At 42.0% G+C, this 18,708-nt stretch overlaps 2 long non-coding RNA genes and 1 other non-coding gene across 3 annotated transcripts; 2 read left to right on the plus strand and 1 right to left on the minus strand.

Annotated features, from left to right (window-relative positions):
• The first annotated feature begins 785 nt into the window (after positions 1-785).
• Positions 786-9,337, plus strand: LOC118497578. The gene is made up of 2 exons (XR_004900111.1): positions 786-1,368; positions 4,461-9,337. It is a non-coding gene; the product is annotated as an uncharacterized LOC118497578 (long non-coding RNA).
• Positions 9,338-11,345: 2,008 nt separating this feature from the next.
• Positions 11,346-11,448, plus strand: LOC114511763. Its single transcript, XR_003685732.1, has one exon. It is a non-coding gene; the product is annotated as a U6 spliceosomal RNA (small nuclear RNA).
• A 4,651-nt stretch (positions 11,449-16,099) lies between these two features.
• LOC118497497 lies at positions 16,100-18,466 on the minus strand. The gene is made up of 2 exons (XR_004900021.1): positions 18,298-18,466; positions 16,100-16,529 (listed from the first exon to the last, which is right to left on the minus strand). It is a non-coding gene; the product is annotated as an uncharacterized LOC118497497 (long non-coding RNA).
• Positions 18,467-18,708: the final 242 nt, after the last annotated feature.

Here is an 18,708-nt window from a genome sequence, read left to right on the forward strand (position 1 = left end):
AGAGAATAAAAATACCAAGAACGCAAGAGGCTAAGGTCTTTTCTTGATGCATTGAAAGAATATAATGATAACATAAGGAATAAGAGAAATAAACATGGACACAGACAACAGTGTGCTGCCTGTTGAAGGACAGATGGGTGAGGAAGCAGGAAAACAGTAGAAATGAGAGGAAGGGTAGAAAGGGTACAAAGTAGGCAGAAAAGGGTAAGTGATGCTGGTGGGAGGAGACTTTCCTCAGGATGGTGGACACACAATGCAACAAAGGGGACATACTGTAGACTGGTTCACCTGAAAGCTGCACTGTTTTATTGGCCAATGTCACCTAAATTCATCCTGGCAGAACTGTTTCTGGTTTAATCTCTGCCTATGAAGCCAGCGTGTGTTTAGACAATCTTGTGAATGCTTACAAGACAACCTGACATATTATTTTTAGGAGATGACACCCCCTGAGGAATTCTAAGAGGACAGTCTGGCTTCCTCACTCCAGAAAAATAGGGGATGTTAAAATCATGGTCTTCAGGAAAGCACACAGTCTCCCGTTTATTATCCTCCCCAACTTGTTCCTGCCCTGCACCTTCAACTACAAGGGACCATGGAATTTTGATTCTGAGCTTAGGTTTCATTGCCACACCAATTCCACCTCCCTGACAAGAAAGCCACCTTAAATCCAAGAAAATAAAAGATTTATGCAACAAATACGTGGTGTCATTGTGGTTCTGTGGTGACTTCCTTCCCATTTGGGAGGTGAGTCCCTGATTGGGTTCTCAGCAGTGGTGGGGTCCCAATCTGGAGGGAACCCCCCAGCAGTCGAGAGGACATCTCCATGGGGCAAGGCTAGTCTGAACTGTGAGCTTCTGGGGATTTAGCAGAAAGAGAAGTTTCAAAGTAAACCTCTAGAATCCAGTCCTCAGGAGGCTATAAAGGCCTCCTGTTTCAAAATAGAATCAGAGACACTGAAATTAAGAAGAGACTGCCAGTATCTAGAGTGGGGGTCGTAGGGGATAATGAAGGGTAAATGGGGAATGGTTTTTAGCAACATGCATAAGGTACACAAGGACTAAACCAAAGGGGGCTAGGATGAAAGGTGGGAAATGGGGATGGCCAGAATGTCGGGGGATAGTGGAAGGAAAATTGAGACAACTGTACTTGAAAAACAATTTTAAAAAGTGAAAAAATGTTCCCGCTTCAGTATGGAGAGCAGAGGAGGTGGCCTTGAGTACACTTCCCAGCACAGGGAAAGGGGAATCTCCACACTTGCAGACAGACATCAGCCAGATGGCAGAGCAGACATGAAATGGCTGCCACAGGGAAGTCGAAGCCATCAAGGGCCCTGAGCAGCTTCTTGGGGCGGCAAGTCTCAAGGAACAGGTTAGGGTCTGGAAGGGGGAAACATGAACCTCTCTGTGTCAGAAACCTCCCCCAGAAGTGTAAGGACACACCTTGGCTGGGGAACAGTGTGAACTTGACAAGCCCCTCTGCCATCCTAACGGGACCCTTCAGACCTCCAGTTTTGACAGAGTGGGATTCCACTCATTCCACTTTTGGCAGGAGCAAAGAAAAGGCTAGACAAGCAGTGTCAACCCCTGAAAAGTGATTCCTACCCTTGGAACTCAACTCCATGACTTTCTATGGTACTTGTCCTGTCCTTGGTTTTTCCCCTTACTTTGTCCCTATATCCCCACCTGTCCTTTTCATGTTCTTCTGGGCTCCCAGCAATCAAGAACTGCTTGCCCCTTGGTCTCACACCACCTCATTTGTCATGATTCTTCTCAGCAGCGCACATCCCATACTCCTTTTTGACCCCCAACACCCACCTCATCACTGTCTGCCTCCCAATTGATCAGGTTTCTCCAGCCTACGACTTTTAGGCTTGGGCACCTTACCCCAAGCCACAAACGTGCTACATGCTTGGAGGCTCTGCACACTACACTCTATACTCTTCCTTGTTTTTCACCCACTGCATTTACCCCTCTCCCCATTTTTAGGTTAATCTTGGTTCTGAACACTCCAAGGTCTTTTCACCTTCCAGCCCTGCCCTGACCCCTCACCTTGCACAGGCATTTTCTTCAGCCTTCCTACAAGATCTCCATAAGTTCTCCTTATAAATGTAAACATCCACTTACATGAAAAATTGGCTGCAGTGTGACTGGAACCTTGGAAGTCAACATTGCTTTTCTGACCCAGCAAGGGAAGGACTGCAATCATCAGGCCCAAACCCAGCTTCCAGCTGCTGTGCAGTCTTGGCCAGTGAAGAACTGAAACTGCGAAGCCTGCCCCAGCTCCAAAAACTGTCTTTGACGTGTCTTTCTGCCACCTTTCACAGCTGGTCATTGGCCAGTTCTGCCCCCCACCACAGCAGTTCAGGAAACCTCTTTGGCTCCAAACAATAACACTTGAAAGAATTTAATGGTGCTTGAAGAATAATAGAAAGATGCATGACTGTTGAAGAAAAGGCAGGTGGGGGAGGCATAAAAAGGGTAGAGAGGAGATGAATGGTGGTGGGAGGAGACTTTCCTCGGGATGGTGGACACACAGTGCAATATACAGGGGATATACTGTAGACTGGTCTACCTGACAGCTGTATTATTTTGTTGACCAACATCACCTCTGTTCATTCCATTCAAAGACATTAAATAAGTACGTCAGTAAAAAAAAAGTTTTTAAAACAAAAATAATGTTTCTTTAAGAATTGTACATATATTTGCCAATGAAAGAAGCTGTTTTTAAGAGTTATGATAATCATATATTTACTAAATAAAGGATCTGAGTTGCTTCCTTGTTAGGAATCCCTAGAGATTAAAGCACCTAGGAGCAAAGAATTTGAATTAAATTAAAAAGAATTAGCATATGTTTAGTAATAGAAGGTATAATGTAAGGAAACATTTTTTTAAAAGAAAACTGAAGAGAAATGGACTGTTCTAAATTTGCTTATTTCTAAATGAGTTAAGAAGAGACAAAGTGAGCAAGATGAGAAAAGCTGTAAACTATTATTGATGAGAAATTTTTAGAAACAAAATTTCACGTATGTTAAGCTGAACAATAAAGTTGATTCTGTAAATAAGTTTAAATAACAAAAATAAACTTATAAAGAATTTGAGTTTGGTTCTTCTTCCTTCCATCAAGGGGAGAATGTCTTTCATGTATCAGCTTAGAAAACAAAGGCTCTGGTTTGTTAAAATAGTTCTGTGTCAGAAGAAACTAATTCAAGACAACAAGTGGTTATTGGTGTTGTGGCACACACCCATTGGCCAAGACTTCTTTGGAAGGAGGAGCTTGCCCAGTACTCCTTTATAAAAGAGGCTGACTCTCCACAGTGATGTCACTCCTGGCCACAAAACCAGTGGAAGGAAGGGTGACATTCTTCGTTTAGAGCTGTGAACTTCATTTGGAAAGGACCTGGGCATGGAGAACGCAGTATATACTTTAGCTAAATATTTCACGGATAAGATCTTGGATATTGGAAGACATCAGTTAGAGGCACGTGGAATGGAGCAAGCCCTGATTGTCTTGGACCCACTGTGTACCTTTCTAATCAACCAGATGCTGATGTTTCTACTTGGCAAGATATCTTCAGCTGCGTACAACCGGGTAAATATGACTGTTTTACGAAGGGACATCACATATTATTTTAGAAGGATGATGCGTCGTCGCCAACCAGCACAGGTGTTTGTGGTTTAATCTCTGCTAATGAGGCTACCTCCTGTTTAGATGATCTTTGTGAATGCTTAGAAGACAACCTGACATATTATTTTTATGAGATGATACCCCATGAGGAATTCTAAGAAGAGAACTGTGGCTTCATCACTACACATGAATTTCATATGTTAAAATAACGAACTTCAGGAGGACACACAGTCTGCTGTAATTTGCTCCCCGGACTTATTCCTGCACTGCCAGGAATATTCCTTCAACTACCAGGGACCATGGCATTTTGCTTCTCAACTTAGCTTCCATAGCCATACCACCTCCACATCCCTGATTAGAAACGCAAGCTTGAAACCAAGAAAATGAAACACTGTCCTATGAGAATGTGGTGTGGCTTCTGGTCCTGCGGTGACTTCCTTCCCATTTGGGATCTGAGTCCCTGGCCTGGGCTCTGAGCAGCAGATGGGTCCCGAAACCCCAGGGAACCCACCACCAGGAGCTGGGACGTCACCTCCATGGGCAGGAGGTGTCTGTGCTGTGAACACTCAGGGGATTTACCAGAGAGAAAAGTTTCAAAGACAAAACTATGAAGTCAAGTCCTGAGTCAGCTTTAAAAACCTCCTGCTTCAGAATGGAGAGCAGAGGGTGGTGGCCATGAGTGCAGATCTCGGCGCAGGTAAAGGGGATTTCCACACTTGCAGAAAAATGACAAGATGGAGGAGCAGACAGGAAATGGATGCCACAGGGAAGTCCACGCATTGAATAGGGCCCTGAGCAGGTTCTTGGGGCCAGAAGACTTCAAACAACAAGCTGAGGTCAGGAAAGGGGGAACACGAAGCTCTGCATTTAGGAACTGCCCCCCACTCTCCTCCACAGAAGTGTAAGGACAGACCTTGGCCATGGAATGGTGTGGACTTGACAAGCCCCACTGCCATCCTAAAGGGACCTTTCAGACCCACAGTTTCAACACTGTGGGACTCCACTGAGGCCACTTTTTGCCTGAGGAAAGAACAGTGTGGTCAACAGTATCAAGCCCTGTGGTTATTCCTATCCTTGGAATTCCCCGCTCGGATTTTCTATAATACTTTCCCTCTCTCCACCTTCCTCCTTACTTTATCCCTACATCCTGACTCATCCTCTCCAGGTTCTTGTGGGGTCTCCACAGTCAAGAACCTTCTACCACTTGATCTCACATCCACTGCATGTGTCTGGATTGTTCTGGCTGCACATACTTCAAACTCTTTTTTGTCCCTCAACACCCACATCTTCACTCTCTGCATCTTCTAGCTTAATCTGGTTTCCCCAGCCCAGGACTTTTAGGCTTGGACACCCTACCCCAAACCACAAGCCCCAAAATACATGCTATACTCTCCACTTTTCCTAGATTTTGACCCACTGTTGCCAACCCTCTTCCTATTTTTATGTTAATCTTGGTTCTGAACAATCCAAGGTCTTTTCACCATCCAGCCCTACCCTGACCCCTCACCTTGCACAGGCATTTTCTTCAGCCTTCCTACAGGATCTCCATAAGTTCTTCTTATAAATGTAAACATCTGCTTTCATGAAAAATTGGCTGCAGTGTGACTGGAATTTGGAGGTCAACATTGCCTTTCTGACCCAGGAAGAGAAGGACTGCAATCACCAGACCCAGACCCAACTTCCAGCAACTGTGCAGTCTCAGTCATTGAAGAACTGAAACTGCGAAGCCTGCCCCAGCTCCAAAAACTGTCTTTGACGTGTCTTTCTGTCACCTCCACCAGCTTGTCATCAGCCATTTCCCCCCATGGCAGTTCAGGAAACCTCTTTTGGCACCAAACAATAACGCTTCACCCACATCCTGCTTTTAAAGTTTGCTTCTGCTTTTGTTATTTTTTAACCTTCCTGAGGACATTTTGGCCCTGCATTTTAGACAGAGAGGAAGGCAGAAAGGAAAGAAAAGAAAGAAACATTGATGTGAAAGAGTAACACTGATGGGTTGCCTTCCATATGCACCTGGATCAAGAATCACGAGCACGGGAACAGGCTATCCAACCAACAACCTTTCAGTATGAGGACAAGGCTCCTACCAACTGATCCAGGGAAACTTACTTCCTTTTTTGGAATTGGCTCTGACACTCAGCTCAATCTTTCTGTCTCCCCAGAGACCTCATGTCATTCTCCATTCTTTGCTCAGCCTATAAATTTCAAGCCTTAGTGGGATCTGAATTCCCCTCTTCACCTTGTCCTTGCTGCTCTATCCCATTTGGCCTGTCCATCAGGACCACCAGCCTGAGTTCTGAGCTTCTTTCTCTACCCCTAGAAGCAGCGGTTTTTAACACATGTTCCAAGGCACACTGCAATGCCACAATGGTCTTGGAGTCAATTACAAGGCCAAATATGCTTTTCCAATTTTGACCAGGCTACATGTGTGAGAAGATCTCTAACATTCCCAGGTAATTTGGACATCCACTCATCTGGAGATAAACTTGGGTTCTCATGAAGATAGCATTTGGATGAGAGAAAGCATTCCACTGCAACTCTTTGCAGAGTATCCAAAAACTTCAACGTGAACTGATGAGTCACTGAATTCTTTTTCATGTTTTGAGTCAAGGGGAAACAGAAGAAGAAATGAAATAAAGAAAACCATGGAGGTAGGAGCTCCAAAATCATTAAGCAGCCTGTTCAAGAAAGAGTGAAGACAGTTGCCCCATCAACCACTTTGACTTCATATTTTATGAATTGGATGGAATGTTGCAGTGAGGCAAGTGACTTTGCTTTGAAATATGTCAGCTAATATCTAGAGCATCAAACAAGCAGTCTGCTTCCACATCAGATCAAACAAAGATGTAGTGAACGGTGCCAAACACACCAGAAACTCTGGTGTGAAACTGGCCCACAGCTGGAATTTGCTGAAGAACTTCAAAAGTATGAACGTTTTTTGGTGAAAGGTGAAGAACTGCTGTTCACACATAAACTGCCTTCAAGAAAATGAAAGGTGTCAAAGAGATTCTGACAAGATTTCCGATTATGGAGGAGATTTTGTTTCCCACCAGCCACAAGATGCAGAATTCAAGCCCTCCCCTGAAGTTCTTAAGAAGAAATAAAACACAAAGAAAGCAAGAACTTAAGGTCTTTTATTTGACATATTCAAAGAATTTCACAATAATTTGAAGAACAATAGAAAGAAACATGGACACAGACAACAGTGTGCTGACTGACTGTCAAAGAAAATGTGGATCGCGGAGGCAGAAAGTATGTACAGTGGGGACAAATATTTAGGGAGGGATACTTTCCTTGGAATGATAGACACACAATAACACATACAGGGGACAGATTGCAGAGTAGTCTACCTGAAACCTGTAGTATTATATTAACCGACATCACCTCATTCAATCAATGAATTCCATTCAAAAAATTAAATACATACATTAATAAACAAAATTTAAAAAACAAATATATGTTTCTTGATAAATTGTAAATATATTGGCAAAGGAATGATTTTGAACCTGTGCTCTGAGGCTCACTTGAGTGCCTCTTAAACTTTTGATTCTTGTTAGCATACTGATTCTGGTCTCAAGAGGTATGATAAAAATTTTTGACTAGTATCGATTGGCTTTATTTAATTTGTTTATTTCTTTCATGTGTCTGTATTTTTGGTCTAGACTGTGTCTTCAGTGTGTTTTCTGCTTTGAAGCCCCTGGTTGACCACTCATGGCACCTTGCAGAAGAAGGGGCATACGAGGTTTTAAAGTCAGTCAGGATTGATGGATGGTGAAGCAGAGACTGTTCTGTGATATGGCTGATGCCTGTCCCCCAGGCTAGATCTTGGCCAATACATACATTGTTCCCATAAATTCCCTAGGAGTCTTTCTGCTTTACCTCCCCCTTATTCTCAAAAGCATGTTGACTCTTGTAACAGGCTGGCTCCTTGCAAAGAAATAACATGAAAAATTTGTTCTTTTTATCTGGGTTGGGTCTCAAAGCAATACCCCTATCCACACTTCCCTGTTCTACATAATTCTTAAGTTTCCGCTAAACTGATAGAATTCTGGAGTTGTCAACTTCATTGTGTGGTCTATCAAGCCCAGGAAATTTTACCAACAATTTGTATTCAGGACTCTTTGGATCCCATCCGAGCTCATGTTAACAACACAACTCAGAATGGGAACTGGTCACTTAAAATATGAACCATGTGGTTAATAGATTAGGCTTTCAGCAGACCTGACATCCAGATAAACAAGTGAAAATACAGACCAAATTCAATACCATTGCCCATGTCAGTCACAACTGCCTATGAAATTAAACCCAATGAACATTCTGGACACTAGTGATCAGGTGAGCTTTTGGTTGTTAAAACCTTCAATGTGGCTGAGCATGGTGTGTCCTGCCTCCTTTAAGAGAAGACATTGGCTGATTCACTAGTGGAATTCTCAATGACATAGCTCTATATGTCTCTCTTTTTGTTAGTTCCAAATTGTATTACATTGCTGTGATATAACTATAATCATAAATATGGAATTTTGTCGAGCTCTATGAGTCATTTTGGCAAAATACTCAACCCACTGGGGTTGTGGAAAGACCTGAAGTAGTTCATTGGACAAAAGTCTGGGTGGCCTTGGAACTCCACATGTGTAGCTAGTGTTGATGTCAGGAGAGTCTTATGAAGGAAGTTTCTTTTAGCCACTGGGTATTGTGCTAACTCTGATGGTGAGCCTCAGAACTCAAGTGCAGGGCACTCTTACAGTGATATTGAGAATCATAAACTTCAGAAAAGGGGACATACTGAGATGCATCTCCTATATTAGTTGGAAACCCTAAACCCAAGTAAGAGCCTCAGGTGTGCTGTTGAGGTCCAACTGGTGAAGAAACTGTGTCACTGAAATGCACGTGGTGGATATCCTCAAGAGATCAGAACTGAAAACAGGAGGTCCTGTTACAGAACAAAACTTTGTAGTAGCAACAAGGGCGATAGAATCTGAGAATTACAGAGGCCAGCACGTAGCCATCAAAAGCATTGTGGGAGTAATAACCCTAATAAGCTGCACTATCAGAGTGCAAGCTAGTGTGCAAAGATGTAACAGACAGCTCTTAACATAGTGCCTTTAGAAACAAAAGCTATGAAAGGTCAATGATGGTGTCACTAATAGACTTAACAGAGAGATAAAGGAGCAAAGATCCGGGGGAATTCCTACAGACGTTCAGATCATGATGGTGGAGCAGGAAAATACTGTGCTCTCCTCCTCCTACAACCATATCACAACAACAAGTAAATTATAGAGCAATAAACCTAAAAGCCATCTGAAGACTAGTTGACAAAAACTATAATATAACTATGGATATAAAAAAGTAACCAGGACTAGACTGATAAGACTAATGAAAACATAAAACAGGATGGTCCCAAAGCCATGTGTGGTGGTTGAGAATCAGGAAAAATATCTTGGCTGCAGAAGTCCTCTAGGGAGTGAATGATCCTAGCCCCATAGAAAGCTCTCCTGCCTAAGGCCCCAGTACAAGGAATAGGAGTCCCCACAGCAGCTGGCTGTGGAAACTGGTGGGGATTCTGTCCCAGTGAAGTGCGGGGCTGTTGGAAACACATGTGTCCTCTCAAAGGACCCACACATAGACAGTTGCTCACAGACACTCACTCTAAGTTCCAGCAAAGGGACAGCAGCCCATAAAGAACCAGAGAAATTAGGAAAAAACCTGAGCTGGGTGGCATAAAGGCAAGGGTGGCCCGTATCTCTGTGTTGAGCCTTGCCGCCAATCTGCATGCAGGTGGGCAACAAATTTAAATCTGCCTTAACCTGCCCAACACTGCTCACCCCGCCCTGATGATTCCCTGAGACCCTACCCCATCTGACTCAGCAGGGACTCCATCCAGGTGAAATAGCAGGCTTGTGAAATTCATGCCTCCTTTTAAAAAGCCTGTGCACAGACTCACTTACAAACACTCAGTGTGCCTTTTTCTTTTATGGAGTGGCCCGGGCTTAGTGATGGTGGCAGCTAGCCTTGGGTCATAGCATGACCTCTCTGACATTCCCCAAAGCCCAGACAAGCAGCTACCATCTGGGTATCACACTGTAGCCCAGGTAGTCCTGGGCTGGGCACCAAAAGTGCCAGAGTCCCTGCAAGTACCTGAAGTCCTGAGTCCACAACCCTCACTCACCTTTTTTCTCAATCTCTTAAGCTCAGCAAACTTCAAGAACACCCTGCCTCACTCCCCCTCCATCAGGTACCACAATCCCCACTGCCAGGCTGCTCCCTGGCCTCCACTCTGTGCCTTTCATGACTTTTTTATGGACATTTACAGTCAACTGCAGCCTTTAGGGTCAGAAGTTTTAGGGTACTGGAAAGGTAACATTTTGTGCTCCTAAGGTGTTTCCAGGCCAAGATGAAACTGCTAGAACCACATCCACCTTGGGGAACAAGCAGCACCAGTCTACCCCTAGACAAAGTCACTCACTGAAAACCCTGGCCTGCAATCCTTTATAGAAACCAAGATCCCTGAACTCTGGTTGGCACACTCCCCTCAACACCAATCCACCTGCCTTTCCCACTGTTTTCCCAGAATGAAGTTTTAAAACCCTCTTCAGATCTGACATTCACTCCCAGAATTCCTCTCTCCTTGCAATCTCCTCCCGCCTCTTCTGCTTCAGTTTACCTGTATGGTTTTTGCACCCTCTCATCTGTCCTTGCTACCCAGGCTCCTGGTCCCTCAGTGGCCTCCAGTCTCTCTCTCACACCCCTCCAAAGGCCTTGTTGCCCCTTACCTGGGACTACAAAGTCCTAAAAGGCAAGTTCCTGCACTCACATGGTTAGAGCCCACATGTTTCTCTGGCTACCTCTGTTGAGGGACACATTGTCTCCTTCCATCCCAGCACTACTACAACCCCAACCCTGCTTACCGGTGTTTTTGTTTTGTTTTGTTTTGTTTTTTGACAGTTTCTTGTTTAATTTTTTCCCTTCATCTATAGGAGTGCATGCCTCCTCCATGGACTTCCCCTAATTAAGTGTTTGGTCCCAGTATCAAAGGAAGTCCTCCAAGCCTCCAAGTACATTATTGTTTCTTTCAAAAAGCCATCCTGCCTCTTAAGACCATGACCATACCTGGAAGAATAGCTGCCTCTTCTTTTCCACCTCCCTCAACCAACTCCAATGACTCTCTTCTCTGCAGTTGGACTGTGACTTCTCCTTCACTTTGAAGTTCTCAGCCTTTTCCTGAAAATATTCTCTTCTGCCTCTTCTCCCTACATTTTATCTTCATTTGAAACCAAGATTACAACATATACACTTCCTCTCATTTCTGCTTTTCCAATCATTAAAATTTCCCATCTAATTCTCTCCAAGATTTTACATATTTTCTGGCCTCCTGATGGTCCTTTGGTTTCAAAAGGGCAACCAGCCTGCAGGTCTCTCTAGGATTTTGTTCTATGCTCAGGAGGCAATCAGAGCCAAAAAAAAAAGCTCATCAGAACCAGAAGGTAGTTTCTATTTTCCAATACCTTGTTTCTTGTTTGTGGACTCTTTGAAACAGGTACATGGAATTCATGCAAATAACAAAAAGCTAATAATGTTTCCTATGTTGTGAGTGCACCTCAGGGGTCTCCTGGTGATCAAAGGACAGTGAAGGCATTGGTTCCCCATGCCCAAGATCTGGGGCCTTTACCCCACTGGCCTTTTAGGGAGTCCTTACACTTCCCACACAGTCAAGATTCTGAGTGGTGCTTGCTTTGGCAGCACATATATTAAAATTGGAATGATAGAAGATTAGCATGGCCCCTATGCAAGGATGACACACAAATTTGTGAAGCCTTCCATATTGTTAGACACAAATAATTGGAAACATATACCAGGTTCATGAATTGGAAGAATCAACATCATCAAAATGTCCACACTACCCAAAGCAATTTATAGATTCCATGTAATCCCTATTAAAGTACCAATGACATAATTCACAGATATAGAACAAACATTTCAAAAATTTATATGGAAAAATAAATGACTCTGAATAACTGAAGCAATATTGAGGAAGAAGAATAAAATAGGAGGAATCACAATATCTGACATCAAAAGATATTACAAAGCCATGGTAATCAAAACAGTCTGGTACTGGCATAAGAACAGGCACACAAATCAATGGAACAGAATAGACAGCCCAGAAATAAACCCAAGTTTCTATGGTCAATTAGTGTTCAACAAAGGGGGCAGAAGCATAATATTGAGCAAAAATAGACTCTCTAACAAATAGTGTTGGGAGATTTCAACAGCTACGTGCAAAAAAAAAAAAAATGAAACTCAAACACCAATTTACACAAAAATAAACTCAACATGGATAAAAGATTTAAATATATGTCATGACACCATAAAAGTCCTAGAGGAGAACACAGGCAGGAACATTTCAGATATTCCACTCAGCAATGTTTTCACTGATGTGTGCCCTAGAGCAGGGGACATAAAGGAGAGAATAAACACATGGGATTTCATCAAACTAAAAATCTCCTGCATGGCTAAGGAAAACATCAGGAAAACAAAAAGGGAACCAACCATATGGGGAAACATATTTACAAATGATACCCAGACAAGTACTTGATCTCCAAAATATATAAAGAACTCACACAACTCCACTCCAGAAAGACAAACAACCCAGTTGAAAATGGGCAAAGGATGTGAACAGACACTTCTCCAAGGTGGACATAGAGAGGGCCCAAAGACATATGAAAGGTTTCTCACCATCACTAGCTATCAGAGAGATACAAATTAAAACCACAATGAGATACCACTTCACACAGATGAGAATGGCCATCATAAATCAACAATCAACAGGTGCTGATGAGGTTGGGGAAAAAAGGAAATTCTAGTGCACTATTGGTGTGAATGCAGACTGGTGCAGCCACTGTGGAAAACAGTATGGAATTTTCTCAGAAATCTGAAAATGGAACTGCCTTTTGACTCAGCAATTCTACTGTTGGGATGATACCCTAAGAACCATGAAACACCAATCCAAAAGAACCCATGCACCCCAATGTTCATAGCAGCACAATTTACAACAGCCAAGTGCTGGAAGCAACCTATGTGCCCATCATTAAATGAGTGGGTCAAAAGATTATGGTTCAGAAGATGGAGGCATAGATAGACACACTGCGCATCCTTGCACAACCAAAAGAAGGACGACGACAAATTTAAAAACAAAAAACAACCAGGACTGACAGAAAATTGAATTGCATGGAAGTCTGACAACCAAGGAGTTAAAGAAACATTTGCCCAGACCAGTAGGAGGGGCAGAGACAGGCAGCCAGGTGGAGAGGCCTTGCAGCAAGGCAGTGCCTGGAGGATGGGGGCAGGAGACATGGTGGCTAGAAGAGTGGGTGGTCCCACATTTGTGTGCAGATAAACAGGGAAGGACAACCGGGGATACGATAGACCATGGCACCCAGGGTTCCAGAACAAGGAAATAAAGCCCCAAAACCTCTGACTGAAAAAACTGTGGGGATTGAGGCAGCAGAAGAAACTCCCAGCCTCACAGGAGAGTTCATTGGAGAGATCCACAGAGTCCTAGAACACACACAAAACCACCCACCTGGCAATCAGCACCAAAAGGCCCAATTAGCTTGTGGGTAGTGAGGGAAGTAATTGAAAGCCATCAGTGCACTAACCAAGTGCCATTGTTTCTTCTCTGATCCCTCCCCCACATACAGCATCACAACACAGTTACCTGGGTTGCCCTGCCATGGTGAATACCTAAGGCTCTGCCACTTCCTACATAACAGGCATACCAAAACAAACAAAAATTACCCAAATGAAAGAAAAGATCAAAAGCTCAAGAAAAAAATACAACTAAGTGATGAAGAAACAGCCAACTTATCAGATGCACAGTTCAAAACACTGGTAATCAGGATGCTCACAGAATTAGCTGAGTATGGTCGCCAAATAGAGGAAAAAGTGAAAACTATGAATAGTGAAATAAAGGAAAATGCACAGGGAGCCAACAGTGAAGGGAAGGAAACTGGGACTGAAATCAGTGGTTTGGACCAGAAAGAAGAAAGAATTAATTAGCTAGAACAGAATGAAGGAACAAGAATTCAAAAAAATAAGGAGAGAGGCTTAGGAACCTCCAAGACATCTTTAAACATTCCAACATCCAAATCATAGGGGTACAAGAAGGAAAAGAGTAAGAGCAAGAAATTGAAAACTTATTTGAACAAATAATGAAGGAGAACTTCCCCAATCTGGCTAGGGAAATAGATTTCCAGGAAGTCCAGGGAGGTCTGAGAGCCCCAAAGAAGTTGGATGCAAGGAATCACACACCAAGGCACATTATGACTACATTACCTAAGATTAAAGTTAAGGAGAGAATCTAAAAAGCAGCAAGAGAAAAGAAGACAGTTACCTACAAAGGAGTGCCTATAAGACTATCAGCTGATTTCTAAAAAACAAAACAAAACAAAACAAAACAAAAAACAGCTTACAAGCAAGAAGGGGCTGGAAAGAAGTATTCAAAGTCATGAAAGGCAAGGACCTCCATCTAAGATTACTCTATCCAGCAAAGCTATCATTTAGAATAGAGGGGCAGATCAAGTGCTTCCCAGATAAGGTCAAGTTAAGGGAGTTCATCATCACCAAGCCCGTATGATATGAAATGTTAAAGGGACTTATCTAAGAAAAAAGGAGATCAAACCTATGAACAGTAAAATGATGACAAACTCACAACTATCAACAACTGAACCTAAAAAACAAAAACAAAAATAAAAACAAATTAAGCAAACAACTAGAACAGAAACAGAATCACAGAAATGGAAATCACATGGAGGGTTATCAGCATGAGAGGGGGTGGAGGAGAAAGGGAGAAAAAGTACAAGGAATAAGTAGCATAAATGGTAGATAGAAAATACACAGCAGGAGGTTAAGAATAATATAAGAAATGTAGAAGCCAAAGAACTTACATGTACAACAATAAACACGAACTAAGTGGAGGGCGGTGAGTGGAATGGGATGAAAGAGGGTATGCGGGACAGAGGGGAATAAAGGGAAGAAAATGAGACAAATGGAGTAGCATAATCAACAAAATATATTTTTAAAAAATTATGGTACATTTACACAATGGAATACTACACAGCAGAAAGAAAGAAGGAGCTCCTACCCTTCACGACAGCATGAATGCATCTGGAGAGCATTATGCTAAGTGAAGTAAGCTAAGTGGTGAAAGACAAATACCATATGATCTCACCTATAAGTAGAACCTAACCAAGAAAACAAACAAGCAAACAAAATACAACCAGAGACACTGTAATAAAGAACAAACTGACAGTAACCAGAGAGGACGGGGAGAAAGATAACAGGTGATAATAGGGGAAGGGTCATCAAGGAACATCTGTGAAGGATACATGGACAAAGCCAAAGAAGGTAGATTCTCAGGTGGGAAGTGTGGATGGGTGGGGCAGGGGGCATGGTGAGGTGAAAATGGAAACAACTGTACTTGAACAACAATAAAAAAAAAGAAAATAAACATCAACTTAAAATTTTTTACCATTAAAAAAACATACAAGCAAGCAAAATATAATCAGAGACATTGACATAAAGAAAAAACTGACAGTAACCAGAGGGAACTGGGGAGGGGATAACAGAGAGAAAAAGGGGAAGGGTCATGAAGGATCGTGTATAAAGGACACATGGACAAAGCCAAAGTGGGTTAGGATCAAGAGTGGGAGGTGGAGATAAGTGGAGTGGCAGGAAGCAGTGGAGGGAAATGGAGACAATTGTACTTGAACAACAATTAAAAAAGAGATTCTAGGAGATGATATCTTTGAAAGATTTATGTATATTCTTGCTTACAAGTAAGGTGAAAATGTATGTGGAATTGGAACAATGTTGGTGGTTAGGGTCCTTCCAGGCCTCTACAAAATCATTGGTTATTTACCACACATGTTATTTGTTCAGTGTTCCCACAAATGTTTTTGAGGAGACCTTAACTATTTCCTATGCCCCAATGGGCCATCCTATGGGAGCTGTGGAGGAAATTTCAGACAAGGGACTAAGGAGTGAGCAGATGGTCATCTGTATGTCTCCAACGTGCATCTGAGGAAATAAGGCATTCACTGAGTCTTGGAGACCAGAAGTCTGAAATGGGCCCCCCTGTGCTGAAATCACACTGTGTGTCATCAGGACCCTTCTTCCTCCTCAGGCTCTACAGGGGATCTGATTTTGCCTTTTCCAGTTTCTGAGGCTGTTCTCATTTTTGGCTCATGTTTTCCTATGAGAACACATGCCTTTCTTCCCCTGTACCCATGGTCACAATTGCTCTTTTTTATGTCATTTAGTTTCTCTCTCTCTCTCTCTCTCTCTCTCTCTCTCTCTCTCTCTCTCTCTCTCTCTCTCTCTCTCTCTCCCTCCCTCCCTCCCTCCCTCTGTCTCTCTCTCCTCCCCTCCTCAAAGAACATTTGGGATTACATGGAGGGACCACCTAGAAAATCCAGAGTAATTTTTCCATCTCACTACCTACATCTTCATCACATGGGCAAAGTGGCTTTTGCCAAAAAACGTAAGTCACAGGTTCGAGAGATAAAACTCAGAATATCTGTAAGGGGCAATGATAGTGCCTACCACAGTTTAGAAACATTTCACAATGTTCTCTTTTCTCACTTTAAAAAGATTTTTAAAAGCTACTCCGTTACAGTTCTAGGTACTTAAACAGGGTAAGCGTTGTCCCCACAGTTGTAGCTGCTCATGGTCCCAGTTCTGGAGGAGGCTCCTATTACCTCTCCCCTCCTTGGACATTTCTGTTGACACATCCTTCCAGACAATTTGGCCCCAGGGTGGTGACATTGGAATGAAAATGGAGCAGTGAGCAGTGTCCTTAATCAAGAGCACTTCCAAAGGCTATGGATCCTGCTCAGGTCAGATCTGTGACCCTGTAAGAAGCCAACTTTTCAGGTCTAAAGTCATTTCTGGGATTGAGGCTAACAGACACCTCCATTCTATCCTCCAAGAATTTAGCTACTTCATTTATGGAAGACAAAGTTTTAGAATTTTTAATAGACCATTTGACTATATTTCTTGTGGATGACTTTCAAATATTTCTGAGAAGTAAGTGATGTGTCCAATAAAGCCATTGTGAACGTTCTTAAAACAGATGTTTTCTATTGAATAAGTTTCTTACTGGCACTGGGCAGAATTGTTCCTATGAGCTCAGTTGTCAGAAGAGAATAGACCACAGAATAGAGGCCCCATGGGGTTAACACATAACTAAACTGGAGAGAAAAAAAATGGAAGGAGCAGGGAAAGAGTCCAGCTTGCTCAGACTCCTCACACAGCATGTGGCTGTGAAGCCTTGCAACCCCTGTCCTGTCCTGTCCTGTCCTCACCCCCGTGAGAGACCAAGTGTGGCAGGAGTGGGTTTAATACAAAAATATCACAGGGAAGGAAACCACAACAACTGCTTCTTTGAAAATTCATTCTCATAAATGACAAAATCATAGATTGGAAGCTTTAGTATTACTGAACTGCCCATGCTACCCAAAGTGATCTACAGATTCAATGCAATGTATTATAATCACAATGATTTTTTTAAAAAAAAAATGGAAAATAGTCTCAATTCATGTAATATCTTCTGGAACCCTGAGGACCCAAAGTAATCTTCAAAAAAAGCAAAATTAGTGGCTTACACTTCTTGATCTAAAAACACATTATAAAGTTAAAGTTAAAATAGAGTATTCCTACCCTAAAGACAAACACATAGGCCAATGGAACAGAACAGAGAGCCCAGAAATAAATCTTCCTCTATATGGTCCAATGATCTTTAATAAAAGTGCCAAGACCACTCAATGGGGGAAAGACAGACTTTAACAAAAGGTGTTAGGAAAACTGCATATTCACATGTAAAAGAATTTTATACCACACACACAAAAATTAACTCAAAATGGAATAAAGATCTAAACGTAAGACCTAAAACTATGCACTTACAGAAAACAGAACACAGAAGAAAAGCTTACTGACGTTGATTTTGGCAATGATGTCTTGGACATGATACCAAAAGCTCAGAAAACAAAGAGGATATGAGATTAAGACTACATCAAGCTTAAAAACAACTGGTCATCCAATGAGTATAATAGAAACAATAGAATAACAAGTAGCGTTTACGAATCACATATATCTGTTAAGGGTTAACATCTAGGACATATATAGAAACCCTACAATTCAATAACACAAAAAGTCAAATTATCTGATTAAAACTGAAAAAAACACATGAATAAAAATTTCTCCAAAGAAGACAAGCATATGCATGGATGCCCAACATCACTAATTTTTAGAGAAATCAAATCCAAACAACAATGAAATGTTCCCTCACACCCTTTAGAATGGTCACTATCAAAAAAACAGAAAGTGACCTGGGTTGGCAAGATGTGGAGAAATTGGAACACAGGCCCAGCTGATGAAAATGCAAACCGGTACGGCTATGGTAGAAAACAGTTTAGAGCTTTCACTACAAATAAGAAATAGACTTATCAACCCTAGCCTGGGAGCTCAGTTGGTTAGAGGTGTGTTCTGATATGCCAAAGTGACAGGTTTGATCTCTTGTCAGGGCACATACAAGAAACAACCAATGAATACATCAATAAGTGGAACAACAAATTGATTTCTCTCTCTCTCAAAAGGAAATCAATCAATCAATAGACTTACCATATGGTCCAGTAATCTCACTTCTGCTTTTATGTCCAAACACATGGACGAAATATTTTCAAATTTATTTCATTGTACCATTATTCACAATAACCAAAAGGTAGAAACAGCCCTAGACAGAATAATATAAAAAGAAAATATGGTATGTATATGTGTATATATATGTACATATATAACAGAATATTATTTAGCCTTAGAAAAAGATCATTCTAGATATGCTAAGTGAAACTAGGCAGTCAGAAGACAAGAATGGTATGTTCCACTTATAACTGTTATCTCAAGTATTCTGATTTATAGAAACAAAGTAGATTGGTCATGGCAGATAATTTGCGGGAGGAGGAAATGGGGCATCATTTTTCAGTGGGTACCTATTTTAAACTTTACTAATGAAAAAGTGCTAGAGGTCTATTT

The sequence above is a fragment of the Phyllostomus discolor genome, chromosome 12 (assembly GCF_004126475.2).
Source record: "Phyllostomus discolor isolate MPI-MPIP mPhyDis1 chromosome 12, mPhyDis1.pri.v3, whole genome shotgun sequence".
NCBI lineage: Eukaryota > Metazoa > Chordata > Mammalia > Chiroptera > Phyllostomidae > Phyllostomus > Phyllostomus discolor.